Below are 17,186 nucleotides of genomic sequence, written 5' to 3'. Positions count from 1 at the left end.
TGCCTCAACTGATAAGCACTTCCTATGCAGAGCAGTTTAGAGCCAGCACCTCTCAGTCATTTATGTTTTTCTACCACAAGTAAAACAAACTAAACGTGTTACTGATAAAAAAAATGATAAAAAATGAAACCCCTTGTTTAGTTCTTGATATTACTTTCTTTCGCACTCTTTATTGATGACATTATTAAAATTGCAGCTCACTCACAAGAAACTCCCTTATTAGGTTGACTTACTACATAGAACCATCTGTAAACAGTGGCTAAAAAGAGAGTTTTGGTGGTGCTCCCCAGAGCAATACTAAGTTCGATTCTAGATCTCCAAATGTGATGTTATCGTACATTCTCAAATACTCTTAATCTAATTAAGGAGAGCAGCCTATCCCTGGACACAATGTAGGAAGTAACCTGGACAGGGTGCCCATTCATCAGATGGCCCACCAATGCACATATAAACGCTTCTTTCAAGTTTAGAGTCACCAGTTAATCTATTCAGCACACATTTGGTTATGTGAGGTGAAATTTGGAATACCCAGAGAAAAACTCACCTAGATGTGCAGAGAACAGATCATTTGCTCACTGACAATACCCAGGCTTGTGTGCCACACTAATTCAGAGTGTGTTGTGATACACCCAGGGCGTCAGTGAGCCCCAAACCCCAACCCGAACACACTTGTGTGGTTCAAATAATCAAAGGTTTTTATTTTAAATACCTCCAAATGTGACACAAGCACAAGCAAATACAGGTCTTACTCTCACAATACAGTGATACCTTGAAATACGAGTGCCCCAACGTATGAGTTTTTTGAGATACAAGCCAAGTCGATTTTTTGCCTTGAGTTATGAGCCAAAATTCAAAATACAAGCCATCAAAGAGCTTGTCTCCGCACATTCCAAGGAACTGACGACGGAGGAGTTGACGGAACTACAGACACGGCAACATACGGAGGTTCTGCAGGAGATCGGTATCGCGGAGGAGGCAGAGGCAGAGGAGGTTACCTCATAATGTGAGATAAAGGAAGTGTTTGCAATGTGGGGAAAGTTTCGAACTTTAAAGAAAAGAAACACCCTGAAAAAGTTACAACTGATAGTGCAGCGGCTCTATTTAATGACACTTACCTAACGCTTGAGTTTATTTAAAAGATAACACTGAAAAAAATTGCAACAGATAGTGCAGCAGGGCTATTTAATGACACTTGCCTAACACTTGACTTTATCGAAAAGAAACATCCTGAAAAAGTTACAACTGACAGTGCAGCAGCGCAATTTAAAGACACTTGCCTAACTCATTTCAGAAACATTCTAAAGGGGAGGACTAAACAAAGTTCCTTGGATAGGTTTCTATTGAAACGCCTTGAGAATGAAAATGAGGAATGCATGGCAAAAAGGAAAAAAAACTAGTGAAGAAGAAAATTAAGTTAAGTAAAAGTGAAAGAAAAAAACATTACAATATGCTAATCGGCTTCGCCAACATCTGTTTATTTCTTGAGATTCTCTTTTATGTATTAGGTTTTATTTTGTTTCGATACAATATTTGTTCATTTTAAATACATTTTTCTTATGTTGAAAACAGTTAACAAAAATTGGGGTGGTTTTTTGCGGGCTGGCACGAATTAATCTCATTTCAATGAATTTCAATGGGGAAAATTGATTTGAGATACGATCGTTTTGACTTACGAGCTCGGTCGAATTAAGAACTAATTAAACTCGTATGTCAAGGTACCACTGTATCTCTCTTTTCTCCCTACCACACTACCCACCTCCACTCAAGCATTGCTCCTCTACCTCCGAGCTCTGACTCACTTGAATAAGGGAGTGCAGTCTCTTTTATTACAGACCCAGGAGTTCTTCCGGTGTCAGGGCGACTGCCCGATGAAAGCAATTCTGGGTCACATGGAAGTCCATAATAGGGAGCTTGTCTCTCTACAGCACCCTCTCGTGGCACCCAGAAACTCCAGCAGGGCTGCTCTGCCAGACTACATATCCCAGCATGCTCTGCTGGCTTCTTACTGTGCACCAACCAAACATCGTGTTGGGGGAAAAAAACCTCCAGCAACTTCTTCTGTTTTTAATGGGCTCTCCATCCACCCTTTCCGGTCCTTCTTTCCAGGTCTGCTCCCTCTCCTGGCCGGGATGCCCGTTCAGCCCATGTGGCATCTACAGTGTCAAAGATCAGCACTAAGAAAGTAATATTTTTGTTATGCCAAATATACTGGGGAGGATGATTAAAAAAATAAACCAAAATTATCAAATTAAAAGCTACAACAAAGCTTGGTTGCCTCAGCAGACTTTAGTACACAGTCTTCGTGTATCACACAGGGTAGATAAACCACTTACTTACCAACCAAAACCAGAGGGTCTCAGACTCCTAAAACGGTAATGGCTGCAGTCATGGAATGGACGTAACCAAGCCAAAGTTTGAAACCAGGAAATCAAAAATCGAAACGCTAACCAGAAGTCGACAAATGCTGCAAGGGTTTGATATAAGAATACTTGAAGACAAGCATAAGCCATAGTTTTGAAATCCGCAAATCTTGGATGACCAGGAAATACCTGACACCGATCTTCATAACAGCACACGACTAACATTACATGCCACGCACCTTTGGTCAGTCTAACATAACAACGCTATGGCAATGAAAATATAAAATGCAGCGTCCATAGTGTAAGCAATAGAACTTTCTGAAAAGATACCAAAGATATTCCAACAATAACCAACTGCACGTGCCATAAAGTAACTATTTCCAGAGAAATTAAACAAAACAATATTATAACAGTTAGGCAGAAAGGGTCAAAATGAGGGAGCTGTAATCATTCACAGGGTGAATAGATCAGCAGTCTGAAAGGACCTCTGAAGTTTGTGTTTGGAATTCAAGGGTATTGAGCTGATAGATCATATTATGAGTAAAATACACTTCAGTCAAATATGTGATCAATATTACATTGTAAACACTTGTTTTTCAAAGTAAATTAAATTAAGTCAAAATCAATACCTTTTCCTTACTCAAGATCAATTGAGCTGGAAAAAAATAAATTCAGGAGGAACTAGTTGAAGTAGCTTTAGCATCTAGCGACATTCTCAGTATAAGTGCAGCAGGCATTGAAGGACATGAGGCCCACAAAGTGAACTCAGAACACACGAAAAGAGTGCTGATGAAGATTAGGTAGGTATTGAGGTCAGTGATTTTTAACCTACTGCCAATGCAAAATTTAAAAGAAAAATTTAGAAGAAAAATGTAGGATGAATCATTTGACATTAGGTACTATGAAGTAGAATATAATGCCTTTTAAGGCATAGAATGATTTACAGTAGCAGTGTATAGGATCATAAAAAATTCAGATGTGCGCATCCGTAGGCTTTGCGCCCTAAGAGTCAAGTTACCTGAACTATTCTATAACATTTTAGTAATTATTTACAGCTCTGATGCTGATCTTTCTAATCATAAAATAAGTCATTACAATAGCAATTGATGAGATGAATTCATAATTAATTGCAGAATTACGGTATTTGCCATAATTCCTGAGATATTATCAAAAATTAATTTGAGGGTTCCTCTAGAGTGCCTCTTTCGCTGGCACAATTTGGCTCAAAAACTAATCAGCACATCATCATCTCATAACAGGCTTAAGTTTCAAGTTTGGTATTTTTACATCCAGCCGTTTTGGCTCTAAATCTTCCTCAAGAAACTATGACACACCCATCATCAAGATATCGATGTTTTCTGTATCAGGGGTCACTAAAGCATAAAGATCTGTCGAAAAGTAGAGATCGAAATTTTTGACAAATTTTAAGCTCTCGCTTCTCCCAAATAGATGATAGGTTGTGGTGGGGAAGGGCGCAAAACAAAAATGGGAGCAGTGAAAAAAGATTATGACTGGTGCCATGTTTCCCCATGAGTACCACAAACTACGCAGCTCAGCTTCTCTCTGGAGCAGCAACCTTCTTGAGAAGGGCAGTGCATCAAGTGGAGTGCAGTTCTAGAATTCAGTGTAGGTATTACAATAGACATTAATGGGGGACTAGGCAAACAGAAGAGAAGTGGGATGGTGTGCTAATGCGAGGCCAGGTCTGGTTGTTTTTCCTTTTACATGGCAGCCTAGATACTGAGAGATTGGTTGGCAATGCCATAATGAATCGTGGGATATAAGGGAGAAAAGTGAGACAATGTTGAGTGGCGGAAACCCACAGCCAGGATCTAACTCACGACAAACGCGAGCCACAAGTGTATGTGCTTGACTCCTTCCAGAGATTGTTTAACTTTGGATTTAGGAGCAGTAGAGATGAAATGGACAAATACAATCTAAGTTTGTTCACATTGGAAGAGTGAGGTGAGTGAGCCAATTACTGAAAAGGAAATCAAGCTTATGTAGTGGCACTCTATACATGTATTGTTATTATTATTGACTAACACTTTGTTTTGACTTGGTAGAGTTCTATATTACTCTCCTTTCCTCTTTTGTATTATTAATATGTACCCTTTGTCAGAATGCCTCAAATCTCACAGACTTACCACTGTTTATAAGGTACTGTATCATATAACTTCTCCTCACCTTCCCTTCTACATTTATAACCTCAGGCAATTAGGTGTAGTAAAAGACAAGCAGGAGTTAAGTTAGACTTTAAATAATGTATTATTGATAATATTCATAAATAATAACAATAAGAAAAGTACACTTGAATATTGGCAACCATACAACCTGATAAATGCTGATGTGTAGTTTCAGGTGGCGAACAGACTTGTTAGTTAAAATGTCTCTAGTTAAGTCCTCATTTTTGGTCAGCTTTCTTAAGAACAGGCCGCATGCCTGTCTCAAAATGGCTGCAGATTTGTGCTCTTCATTGTGTTGTTCTTTTCAGTTCATGGTGTGTGAGATGCTCTTTCATCAGATGTTTGTAAGAGAGAGAGAGGGAGGGGTAAAGCAAGCAGATTTATAGGTTTTCTGCCCAACCCCATCAGCCAATAGGGTGTTGTGGTAATTAATAGCTTCTGGTACAAGCCAATTCCAAACAGCCATACTTGAGACCAATGGGGCACAGTATACCTTCACATCTGCCCCCAAAACCATTTGTCAAGGTGAAGCTTGCTAGGTCGGTAGACTGGTTTTCCTATGGGGGTTGATTGAGAGAGTCCTGCAGAGAAACACTTGCCAAACCTGTTTTAGGAACTTCCTCCAACCCTGTTGTAAAATTACAAAGAACTGGTTCTTAAAGGGGAGGAAGGGGTTCTTAAACCATCAAACCATTGCTGTTATTATCAATAATGTAACACTAATATTGCATTGCTTTGTCCAAGTTACAAATAAAGACATTCAAAATATTTGTCAACTTACATGCAAAATTTCACACCACAAAATACCTTTATCCCAGATGACTTACAAGATGTGGATACAGTTGTCCATTTTACTATACTAACATAGCACAATATAAGAGCAGTGGTGTGTCATGTGGTCACCACTGAGTCAAAGTGACAAATGAAACAGCCACTTTGCAATTTATAGTCTCAAGCCCTAGTTGCTACAGCACAACAACTTGAACACATCCATGGCCACACTGTGGACCCCATCTTCTATGTGCTACCTTGACACGTTTCCTTCTAACAATACCAGGCAACTGCAGTTCCTCAGCAATCCCCAAGACTGTTTTGTTATTATTTGAAACTGTACTTATGCTTTCTCAACTCATTTTTATCTCTCATTCAATGAATCTTAAAAATCTTTGACCCTGGGCCTTTTGTTAATTTTTTTCTAGTGTTTAAACAAAACACCTCACCTCCCCGTATCGTCACCTAGTGTCACAAAACTCTCCTCCCTTACCAAAGGATTATGTTTAGACAGATGGGTGTGGTATCTACTTACGGGCCCTTTTTTGTAGGATTTTCCCCATAATATCTGTCTATCCATCTATTTTCAAACCTCCTCAGTCAGGTCTGATTGGGTTGGAGTCTACACCAGCAGAATCCGGGGCAATGGCAGGAACTAACTTTCCTGTCTGTCACATGGCCCAATCACCTGTACAGTCACACTTCCTCATCAAGAGCAAATTTAAGTGTCTAGTTAGCCTAACTTACGCATCTTTGGGGTGTGAGAGGAAAGCTAAAATGCAGAAAGGAAAATCCACAAACGCCAACTTTATGATTTTGTTGTTCCTTTGTAAAAGTGACAATGACAATAAAGATTGATCTATGATGTCCTTTTACCATACTAACATAGTATGATATTCTCCAACCTGGTGTAAATGTGTGGATGCTTGGTGTCATTATTGCTCACCTTTACCCCAACAGATTAGCACACTGGACACTGGTTAAAAGCACTCCAAATATTTTGTTAATTTTATAGTGCCTCCAAAGCACCACAACCACCACAATAAACACAAAACCAAACTTAACAATACAATTTTCCTCCACACCTCCCAGAAGCTCTGTCACACAACTCTGGCTCACCTGCTGGGTTCCCATCTCTCCTTTAAATAGTCTTTAACCCAGAAGTGCTTCTGTCCTTTCGACCACGTGACTGGCTGGCACTTCCGGGTCTAATAAAGAACAGGGATTTTCTTCAGCCCGAAGTATTTTGGGGCTTCCATTCCCATGACTACCTCGTACCTCTGGGCCACAATGAAAGTATACATCCCCAGGTCCTTTGACAGCTCCTCCTGGTGGCACCCGTAGCACCCAGTAGGGCTGTGTGTCTGAACTCCATGTCCCATAGTGCCCTGCGGTAATCCGGGGTACCACTGCATTCCAGGCAAGCTGCCATCTAGTATTTTGGGGGAAGCAGTGTCGGCAAGTAGCTGCCTTCCCCCATCCTTCTATTCCATGGTTATCCCAGCCATCACACTGGTTAATCTAACTCAGGGTTGTGGGGTTCTGGAGCCTATTCCACCAACATCAAAAATTAAGCAAGAACCAACTAAGGCCGGGTATCAGTCCACCCACATGCACATACCCACTGGGCCAATTCAGAGCCTAACAATTAATCTAACATATACATCTTTGAGGTGTAGTGAAGAAAACAGTACAGAGCAATATCACCAGTGTTAAATTAACACTTCAAGTTATATAAGGGTCCAGCCTTTCAAAATATACACTGTAAAGGTTACACTAACGCTAAAAGTTCCTTTACCAATGGTGATTTTACTGTGTACCCAGAGAACAACCCAGGCCAACATCAGAAGAACATGCCAACTCTTCAAAGAGAATGTCTAAGCACAGGATTTGAACTGAGATCCATAAGGCTGTAGTGCTAAGCACTTCACACCCATACACTCTCCTTTTTTCATAATAATAATATTTCCATAATTGCTATCATCAGACTATAACAACAGTAAAATATTTACCTTTGCTTCAGCAGTAGGTAAGTTTGTCTTTGGCACAGCTGAAGTGCCCAGTAAATGCAGCAATGGCTTTTGTTGTTTAGACCCCTTCAAAAAATCCTACACCCGTTCATGTACTACACTGGTAACCAAGCCATTCTTTCCTTGGGGTTCTTACCCATCAAAAGTTTGTGTTGAATGCCAGCTCTGTGCTTTTAGTGGGCACCTCAGTCCTAATAAAATTGAAGCAAACTAAATAAGCCGACTAACCACTATCTATAAACAAACAAAAAGAAAAACAGACATTACTTCAATTTTGGAAAGAGATTTTATATTTAATTAGATGAAAAAATGACTTTGGCATTACAAGGGGTTTTTCCATCCCAAGCATCTGTTTCTTATAAACTGAGTACTGTATTTCCTCATATGAACAGTAAAGCACTGCTTGAAGTTTCTAGTGTGAGGGACGGCCTGTGTTCTTATCCAACCAGGACACCCTTGAGATGGAAGGACCTGGGGAGAGAGGGTGCACAGGGCAGTAGATAGCAGCCCCCCTGGGTAATAGCGGTGCCTCAGATTCAAAATAGGGCAGTATGGAACATGGAATTGTTCAACTCTTGGGTTCCGTGAGTGCCACCAGGGGGTGCTGAAGGGACTGGGTAGTCCTATTTCATGGGGTTTCCATCTTACCCAGAAGTGTTTTCAGACCACATCTATGGAGCAACAGAAGTACTCCTGAGTGGGAGATAAAAGGAGCTGCCTGCCTTACATGGATGAGCCAGAGTCAGGAGGAAGGTGGACAATGTTTATAAGGAGAAGTGGAGGAGGCAGAGACAGAGAGAAGAAAGAAAACAGTTGTTTATTGTGCTGTATTGTTATTAATTGTTTTTGTGGCTGTGGTGGGAAATGCTTGGGGAAGAGTTTCCCACAATAAAAGACTCTTTAGCCTTTAAACTTGTGTCCGTGCCTGCTTGTGTTGAGCGTTTGGAGAGCTGCAGTGCCCCCTGGTGTCCACACTAGTCAACTCAAAACATCTTTATGTATGTTTTCTAATAAATAGAAATAACTACCTAACCTGTAACAGCTGTTAAAGCCTAGGGACGCCAGAGAGCCCCAAACCTCAACACGAATACATCAAGCCACCCCCGTGTTCAAATAAATGGACATTTTAGTACAATACCTCATGAAGTACAAAAAACACAGATATCTCTTCTCCAATTCACATCTCCTCTCTCCACCACACTACTTTCCTCCAGTTGAGTATTGCTTGTCTTCATTCCAGTTCTTGCCTGGACAAGGGAGTGTGGTTCCTTTAATTGATAATTGAAAATAAACACCTCTCAGAGACAGTCCTGCCCTGTCATCCTCTTTTATCCCGGCCAGGGAAGGTGCTACGTACATGTCTGGTCGGGACACCTGTCAAGTTGTCTAGGGCTTCCTGGACAGGTAAGAAACCATCTTCTTTCCTGGCTGGGATATCCGTCCATCCTTTAGGGAAGCTTTGGCCTAGTGTGACATCACTCTGGGTCTCCTGTCCAGGTAAGGTAACTTCTTGACATCTTGCCAGGATGCCCTTCCATCCCATGTGCCACATACACAGTCTAACTCCTTCATGACAATATCTAAATTAATGGCATCAATTGTCTGTTATGCTGGCCTAATCAAGACTCCTCATGATGGGATTACTATGTCACTTCTCCCTAGTGTCTAGTATTCATTTTTGCATGTCCAATGCACATTTCCACTCTCTGATGCCATGAGAAACAAGAATGAATTAAAATACAGAACTTCATCTTAATTAATAAAAACCAAAAATCAGTTTACAGCCTAGCTCCGTATTGGTGTAATGGACTGTGATTGACTGCCATCCCATCCAGGGTTGTTTTGTGCCTTGCTTCTGATGCTCCTGAAATATGCTGTTTGCATCTGTATACTAAAACCTCAAGTCATTTGAGGACCATATCATTTGAACTCATACTAAATTTGAGTTGCAATGAATATTATTAAGGTAATTAATAAAATAAAAAATACTCTGCAAACAGGACTCTTGACATCTGCACATTATATTCCAATGGCTGTGAAAAAGACAATACATAAATAACTTGACAAAAAAGTTCAACAGATACCAATATTTAGGATGGAAGCGCATATCATCAATGTTCCCCATATACATCAGTGTAAAATGATATCATGAAAAAATATTATTGTTTCCAGTGGCATTTTTTGACATTAAAATTCTGGTTTGGTCACAGGACATGGATGAAGCTGTCAGAAGAGGTGGAGCCATCCTACTAAGTGAATGTGTGTGTGTGAGTGAGTGAGTGAGTGAGTGAGTGAGTGAGTGAGTGAGTGAGTGAGTGAGTGAGTGAGTGAGTGAGTGAGTGAGTGAGTGAGTGAGTTAGTGAGTGAGTGAGTGAGATAATCATGCACTTAGAGAGCAACGTGTAAATCCATTGGCCTGGGTATGTGAAAGAATCCTGACCTGCGTCTATTGCTCTTGAAAGTGGTGCAGATGCTTTTGTTTCTGTCCCGAAGTGAATGGTGTGAGGTAGAGGCAGAGGTGTGAGTGATTAGGCAATAAATTTGGCAGAGCAAAGATTTTGAAAACCACATGGAAGAAGCCATGATAGATCAAACTAGTGCTAGAGTGTGACTGAGGAAGGAGACGGCATCCAGTAAAGTCACCCGAGGGAATAAGGAAAAGACACTGCGATTTATGATGTATTAGACTACCAGCACTGGTGATTATAAAATGTCAAACAAATAAAACAATAAAAAAATCACACAGTGAAGATCTATGAAAGCAATGTCTTAGAATACAACCTTTAAAGGACAGTGTTAAGAAGCAGAAGAAAACCCAGAAGAAGCTAAACTCATTCTCAACCAGGGATCACACATTCTTCCAAGTCGTGATGACTGACTAACCTTTTAATATTTCTCTTCATCTTCTCTTATGGCAGATTATTCACACCTGCTCTCACCTTTTCTCCTTACAACTGTCCTGAATTTATACCCAATTTCCCCTTCTATTTATGTTACTTGCATTTTCCTTTCAATTGCACATCTGCTCTTTGGAGGCAAGGTGCCCTTGTTGGCTTCATCAGGCTTCATTGGGACGGTTTGTGACCGAGTGTGAACCAGCAGAGATGAGCATCAGCACCTTCAAATCTGAGGTCACAGTCCTCAGTAGGAAAAAGGTAGACTGTCCTCTCCGAGTGGGTGGTGAGTATTTGTCTCAAGTGGAGGAGTTTAAGTACCTTGGGGTCTTGTGCATGAGTGAGGGGAAAAAAAAATGGTGAGATCAACAGACAGTATTGGGGCAGCAAACGCAGTTATAGTGGTGAAGAAGGTGCTGAGACTGAAGGTTAATCTCTCGATTTACCAGTCAATCCACATCCCTACCCTCATCTATGGTCATGAGCTTTGGGTAAAGAACAAAAGAATGAGATTGCGGGTACAAGTGGCCGAAATGAGCTTTGTCTGCAGGTTGGCTGGGTTCTCTCTTAGAGATAAGGCGAGAAGTGCAAACAACCGGGAGAGGCTCAGAATATAGCTGCTGACCCTCTGCATCAAGAAGAGCCAATTGAGGTGGTGTGGGCATCTGATATTGATGTCTCCTAGATGCCTCCCTTTGGAGGTTTCACTGGCACGACCAGCTGGGAGGAGACCCCGGGGAAAACCTAAGGCTCGCTGGGAGGATTGCATCTCCCAGATGGACTGGGAACACCTTGAGATCCCACAGTATAAGTTGGCAAGTGTGTCTGGGGAAAATGGACGTTTGGGCCTCACTGCTAATACTGTTTTGTCCGCAAACCAGTCCTGAATAAGTGGTGGAAAATGAATGAATGAATGTCTATCTTTTAAACTAATTTTTATATACACAACATGCAGAAGCATAATTGCCTTGGCAACAGACAAGCAACACTTAACAGACACTTGGTAGTTGCGCTTCTGCGTGTCATCTCATTGGGAAGGGTCTCAAAAGAATTCAGAAGTCTCACAATATTTAAAAATGTCAGTTTGAACCTATAAGGATAGGTTAAAAACTAACAGAGTTAACTGGTATTCATTCTTGTTTTGCCATTGTCATTCTCCACCCAACTCCATTTTAAAAATTAATTTCTGATGTGCATTTTATTAAAATATAAAAAATAACAGTCACAACAAGCCTGACTACTCTCTGCCATACTCACTGAAAGATTGATATTTAATGCAAACATCTGAATATTCATAACAATACTAAAGAATCAATAAGTAAGATGCCTTCCAGTTTTATAAGAAAAGTTTGGCCAACAGCAGCATAGTGAGATAGAGATTGAGGCTGCATGAGTCAGGCCGCCATTAAAGAAGCGTGTGGGGGAGATTGCTTGGAGCTCTGCAGATTGTGTGTGTGACAAGGAGTGTTTGCAGGTCAGCATTTCTTATGGATTCCCTTGAACTTGACTGCAAAAGAAAACAGAAATAAAGACAATGAAAGTGAAGTGACTTTTACTCCAATTCCAGTTACAAAACTGTACAAATAATAGCAAGTACAGTATTTATTGTAGTCATTGTAGGAATATGTTGTATGTACAACCTCATTGATCTTTTAAGACCACATAGCCAGTATGATTAGGAAAGCCTAATAAATCCCAGTGCTAACTATATTATTTTTAGAATTGTTTTCGTTCTACTTTGCAGAAAAAACAAAACACAATTGTAAATAAAATGGACATATGTACAGATCCCTATGAGATTCCTGTACCCAGTGAAATGAAGTGTGATGCATCAGTGCACTCATATTTACTGTGTCACTAGCCTGGAAGACGTCCATGATGCTCTTACCTTGAAGCAGTGGGGATCTGCTTGGAATGGACTGAGAGCTGTCAGGTTATATATATACTCAGCAAAAAAAGAAACGTTCCTTTTTCAGGACTGTGTATTTCAACAATAATGTTTTAAAAATCCAAATAACTTTACAGATCTTCATTGTAAACGGTTTAAACAATGTTTTCCATGCATGTTCAATGAACCATAATCAATTAATTAACATGCACCTGTGGAATGGTCGTTAAGACCTTAACAGCTTACAGAAAGTAGGCATTTAAGGTCACAGTTCTAAAAACGCAGGATACTAAAGAGACTTGTCTACCGACTGTGAAAACACCCAAAGAAAGATGCCCAGGGTCCCTGCTCATCTGCGTGAACGTACATTAGGCATGCTGCAGGGAGGCATGAGGACTGCTGATGTGGCTAGGGCAATAAATTGCCATGTCCGCACTGTGAGACGCCTAAGACAGCACTACAGGGAGACAGGAAGGACAGCTGATCATCCTCGCAGTCGAAGACCACGTGTAACAACACCTGCACAGGATCGGTACATCCGAATATCACACCTGCGTGACAGGTACAGGATGGCCACAACAACTGCCCGAGTCACACCAGGAACACACAATCCCTCCATCAGTGCTCAGACTGTCCGCAATAGGCTGAGAGAGGCTGGACTGAGTGCTTGTAGGCCTGTTGTAAGGCAGGTCCTTACCAGACATCACTAGCAACAACGCCGCCTATGGGCACAAACCACCTTCGCTGGACCAGACAGGAGTGGCAAAAAGTGCTCTTCACTGTCACGGTTTTGTCTCACCAGGGGTGATGGACGGATTCGAGGCCTGTACCCTGGAGCAGGATCGATTTGGATGGATGGCTAGGGCCATTCCCCCCAGAAATGTCCAGGAACTTGCAGGTGCCTTGGTGGAAGAGTGGGGTAACATCTCACAGCAAGAACTGACAAATCTGGTCCAGTCCATGAGGAGGAGATGCACTGCAGTACTTCAAGCAGCTGGTGGCCACACCAGATACTGACTGGTACTTTTGATTTTGAGCCTCCCTTCATTCAGGGACACATTGTGAAACATTTTTAGTTTATGTCTTATGGTGTTGACTCTTTTAGTGTTCATACAAATATTTACACATTAAGTTTACTGAAAGTAAAAACAGTTGAAAGTCAGAGGACGGTTCTTTTTTTGCTGAGTATAGTATGTCATTTAACATCATGACATTTGTCGTTTTCTTTAAGTCAGCCGTAATACAGACAGGTATGTGAAAAATAATCACAAACATAAGCCTGATGTCTTTGACAGTTGAGGGGTGCTTTTTCATATTGTGCATCCACACGTACCCATACTGTCCTTTTATAATCAAAAAATATCAATGATGTAAGGTCACTGTGGAACTTTAAAGAGTGAACACAGAAGAGTACACAAATTAAGTATTCTATCGTTTCTCAGGATATTCAAAATTAATGATGGATTGTCTGGTGGGCAGGTATTTCCAAGGAGTATACAAGTAAGACCCACAAAAAGTGAGAGAGACCAAAAAAGAAATTGGCACTGGCATGCATGTCATCATGTGGGTGTGGATGAGCACCAATGTGGAGGGACAGCATTATTGTACTTGTGTAATGGTAGCCAAACAAGGGCAACATGAAGGGCACCTGTGAAGGGGAAAGAGAAATGGCTCATGAGGCTCAGGGGATATGAAAGTCAGCAGGGAGCAGAAATGGCTGATTCTCCTTAGAGAAAGAAAATTAGATGATGGAAAAACACTGAGTAATGAGGACGCACCATCTAGGCCTACCACCTACAGCAAGATCCATCATACATTCATTTATAGTATTAACCCTCAAAGCCAGCTCATAGTTGGGAGATGGAGAATATCCAGGCAGCACTGGCAGCAGGAAGCCAACACCAGTCCATAGCAAACCATAGTCTCACACACAACCACACTAGGTTAACCACATTAAGTTGAAGAAAAAAAGCTACATGTTCAAAACACACACAGACATTCATGACGTTTTGCAAATGTACAGTAACAGTAACCTGCACATCGTGTGAACCTAAACTGTTCTATGCTGCCATTCCCACCTGAAGCACCAACTGCAAAATAATATATTGTATACTGTACACTATATGTATATATGTATTATGTTATTGTATTAGAACAGGCCATCCAGTCAAATGAGATTGCCCATCCAACTCACATAGATTGTCCAAGTTGAGATTTGATGGTCCCTGAAGCCCCACTCTCCACCTCACTACATTTATTCCATGTGTCTATGATTCTTACATAAAGAAAAACTTGTGAGAAATCTGCCCTTAACAAATTTCCAACATTGAATTTGTTCTTGTTGCAGAGTTTATTTTAACGTAACAGCTGGGTCTACTATACTATTTCCTTTCATAATTTTAAAGACTTCAATCATGGCTCATCTTAATCTGCATTTGAAAACTGAAAAGGTTCACTCCTCATAGCTCATACCTCCCAGTCCTAGAATCTGCCTAGTCACTCTTCTCTGGACTTTCTCTAATACTGCTATATCTTTGTTGTAATATGGAGACCAAAAGTGCACACAGCATTCCAGGTGAGGTCTCACTGATGTGTTATATAATTTAAGCATAACCTCCATTGACTTGTACTTCACGCATTGTCATATGTAACATATCCTATTAGCCTTCTTGATTGTTCCTGTACAGGGCTGGATTAAGCTGGGTGCTATTGATGCTGCAGCATTAGGCCCATTCCTGAAATAGTCCCAGATGAAAACAGGCGAGAATTTTCCGGAAGCTGAACAGTTTTCCTTTTCTATATTAACCTCAAAATAATTCTTAGAATGAAATTTGGAGTCTGACTTTCGGACACCTGGACACAGCGTTACTTATTATACAGTTACTATTGTTCTTTAATCTTTGCGCTGTGACGTAACAATAACGTCGTTGTGTTTATTGTTAACCGAAGATTTCAAGTTAATGCTATCAATTTTATGTTTAACAGTTTACTTAGTAATTTAGCTGCGTTTTTTGCAAGATCTTAGGGATTCTTGCCACTTTATTATTGTTTGGTAAGTGCCACGTTGTAATTTTTTCTACTTGAAAGGTAGTTGTACAGTAAAAATCAATGGCTATTTAAATGGTTATCTTTAAAAGTAAAACTAAAAGCCGCGGGCCCGACATGGATGTTGAGAATTTTTAAAATCCTCAACAGGAATCTGGTCTATTATGAAATTTAAATTGTGGACAAATTTTTACCCTCAAGAGCCTGAACTTAGTCACTTTGACCCAATGTCTCTGCAAATTAATTTTTCCTTACTCTGTTTCGTAAGAGAATTGTGAAATTTTGTGTATTTTATTGTTAGGTTTTCTGCATTAGGTGCACTTTTCAGACAATTGCTATTGAATGTTGATGTTACATAGTTTGATGTTAATCTCGAGTTGTTACGATACTACGTCGTTATTATTATTCATGTTCATTAAAGGCTGGCTGGATGCGTGACAAGCAATTGAGGTTCCTTGGTCGTTCTGAGTGTGTATGTACGGTGAGTGTTGAATGCACATGCACCAATGCCGAGAAAAAATAGGCCTTTTTTGCACTGCAGCATCAGGCCCAATTTTGTCTTAATCTGGCCCTGCTCCTGTACACTATCTGGATGTAGACTCTGATGAGTCAGCTGTAACTCCCAAGTTCTTCTCATAAGACATACTTTCAAGTTTCAGACCTCCCATTGTGTATTCAAATCTAACATGTTTCTTCCTACTTGTAATAGCATATATTTACTTAAATGTCATCTGCCACAGATGTATCAAGCCTATATGCTATCTCAGTTCCTCTGTAACAATTTAGCTGATTCTTCATCATCTGCCTTTCCACTTAGTTTAGTATCATCTGCAAACATAACCAGCTTACTGATTATATTTTTATCCACATCATTTATTAAAAAGAGAAGTGGCCCCAGCACAGAGGAACAGCACTTTTATAATCGCCTAATTCAGATAAGGTTCCCCTAACCCATAACCTATTGCTTCCTGTGTACTCGCCTACAGACCACACTGAATTCTCACTTCTTTTACTTTGATCACTAACCTTTCATGTGGTATCTTATTAAAAGCTTTATGACAGTTAAGATAAATAATATAAACTGCTCAAAAAAATTAAAGGAACACTTTGAAAACACATCAGATCTCAATGGGAAAAAGAAATCCTCTTGGATATCTATACTGATACAGACTGGGTAATGTGTTAGGAACGAAAGGATGCCACATCGTTTGATGGAAATGAAAACGATCAACCTACAGAGCCCTGAATTCAAAGACGCCCCAAAAGTCAGAGTGAAAAAATTATGTGGCAGGCTAGTCCATTTTGCCAAAATTTAATTGCAGCAACTCAAAATTGTACGCAGCACTTTGTATGGACCCTGTGTTCTTGTATACATGCCTGACAACATCGGTGCATGCTTCTAATGAGATGACAGATGGTGTTGTGGGGGATCTCCTCCCAGATCTGGACCAGGGTATCACTGAGCTCCTCGACAGTCTGAGGTGCAACCTGGTGGCATTGGATGGACCAAAACATAATGTCTCAGAGGTGTTCTATTGGATTTAGGTCAGGAAAGTGTGGTGGCCAGTCAATGGTATCAATTCCTTCATCCTCCAGGAACTGCCTGCATACTCTCACCACATGAGGCCAGGAATTGTCGTGCACCAGGAGCCACTGTACCAGCATAGGGTCTGACAATGGGTCCAAGGATTTCATCCTGATGCCTAATGGCAGCCAAGGTGCCTTTGTCAAGCCTGTAGCAGTCTGTGTGACCCTCCATGGATATGCCTCCCTAGACAATCATTAACCCACCACCAAACTGCTCATGCTGAATGATGTTACAGGCAGCATAATGTTCTCCATGGCTTCTCCAGACCCTTTCACATCTGTCACGTGCTCAGGGTGAACCTGCTCTCATCTGTAAAAAGCACAGGGCACCAGTGGTGCATCTGCCAATTCTGGTATTCTATGGCGAATGCCAATCGAGCTGCATGCTGCTGGGCAGTGAGCTCAGGGCCCATTAGAGGACATGG

This window comes from Polypterus senegalus, chromosome 8, assembly GCF_016835505.1.
Source record: "Polypterus senegalus isolate Bchr_013 chromosome 8, ASM1683550v1, whole genome shotgun sequence".
Taxonomy (NCBI): Eukaryota; Metazoa; Chordata; class Cladistia; order Polypteriformes; family Polypteridae; genus Polypterus; species Polypterus senegalus.
The sequence above is the reverse complement of the archived record's forward strand: the minus strand, read 5'-3'. Positions refer to the sequence as shown.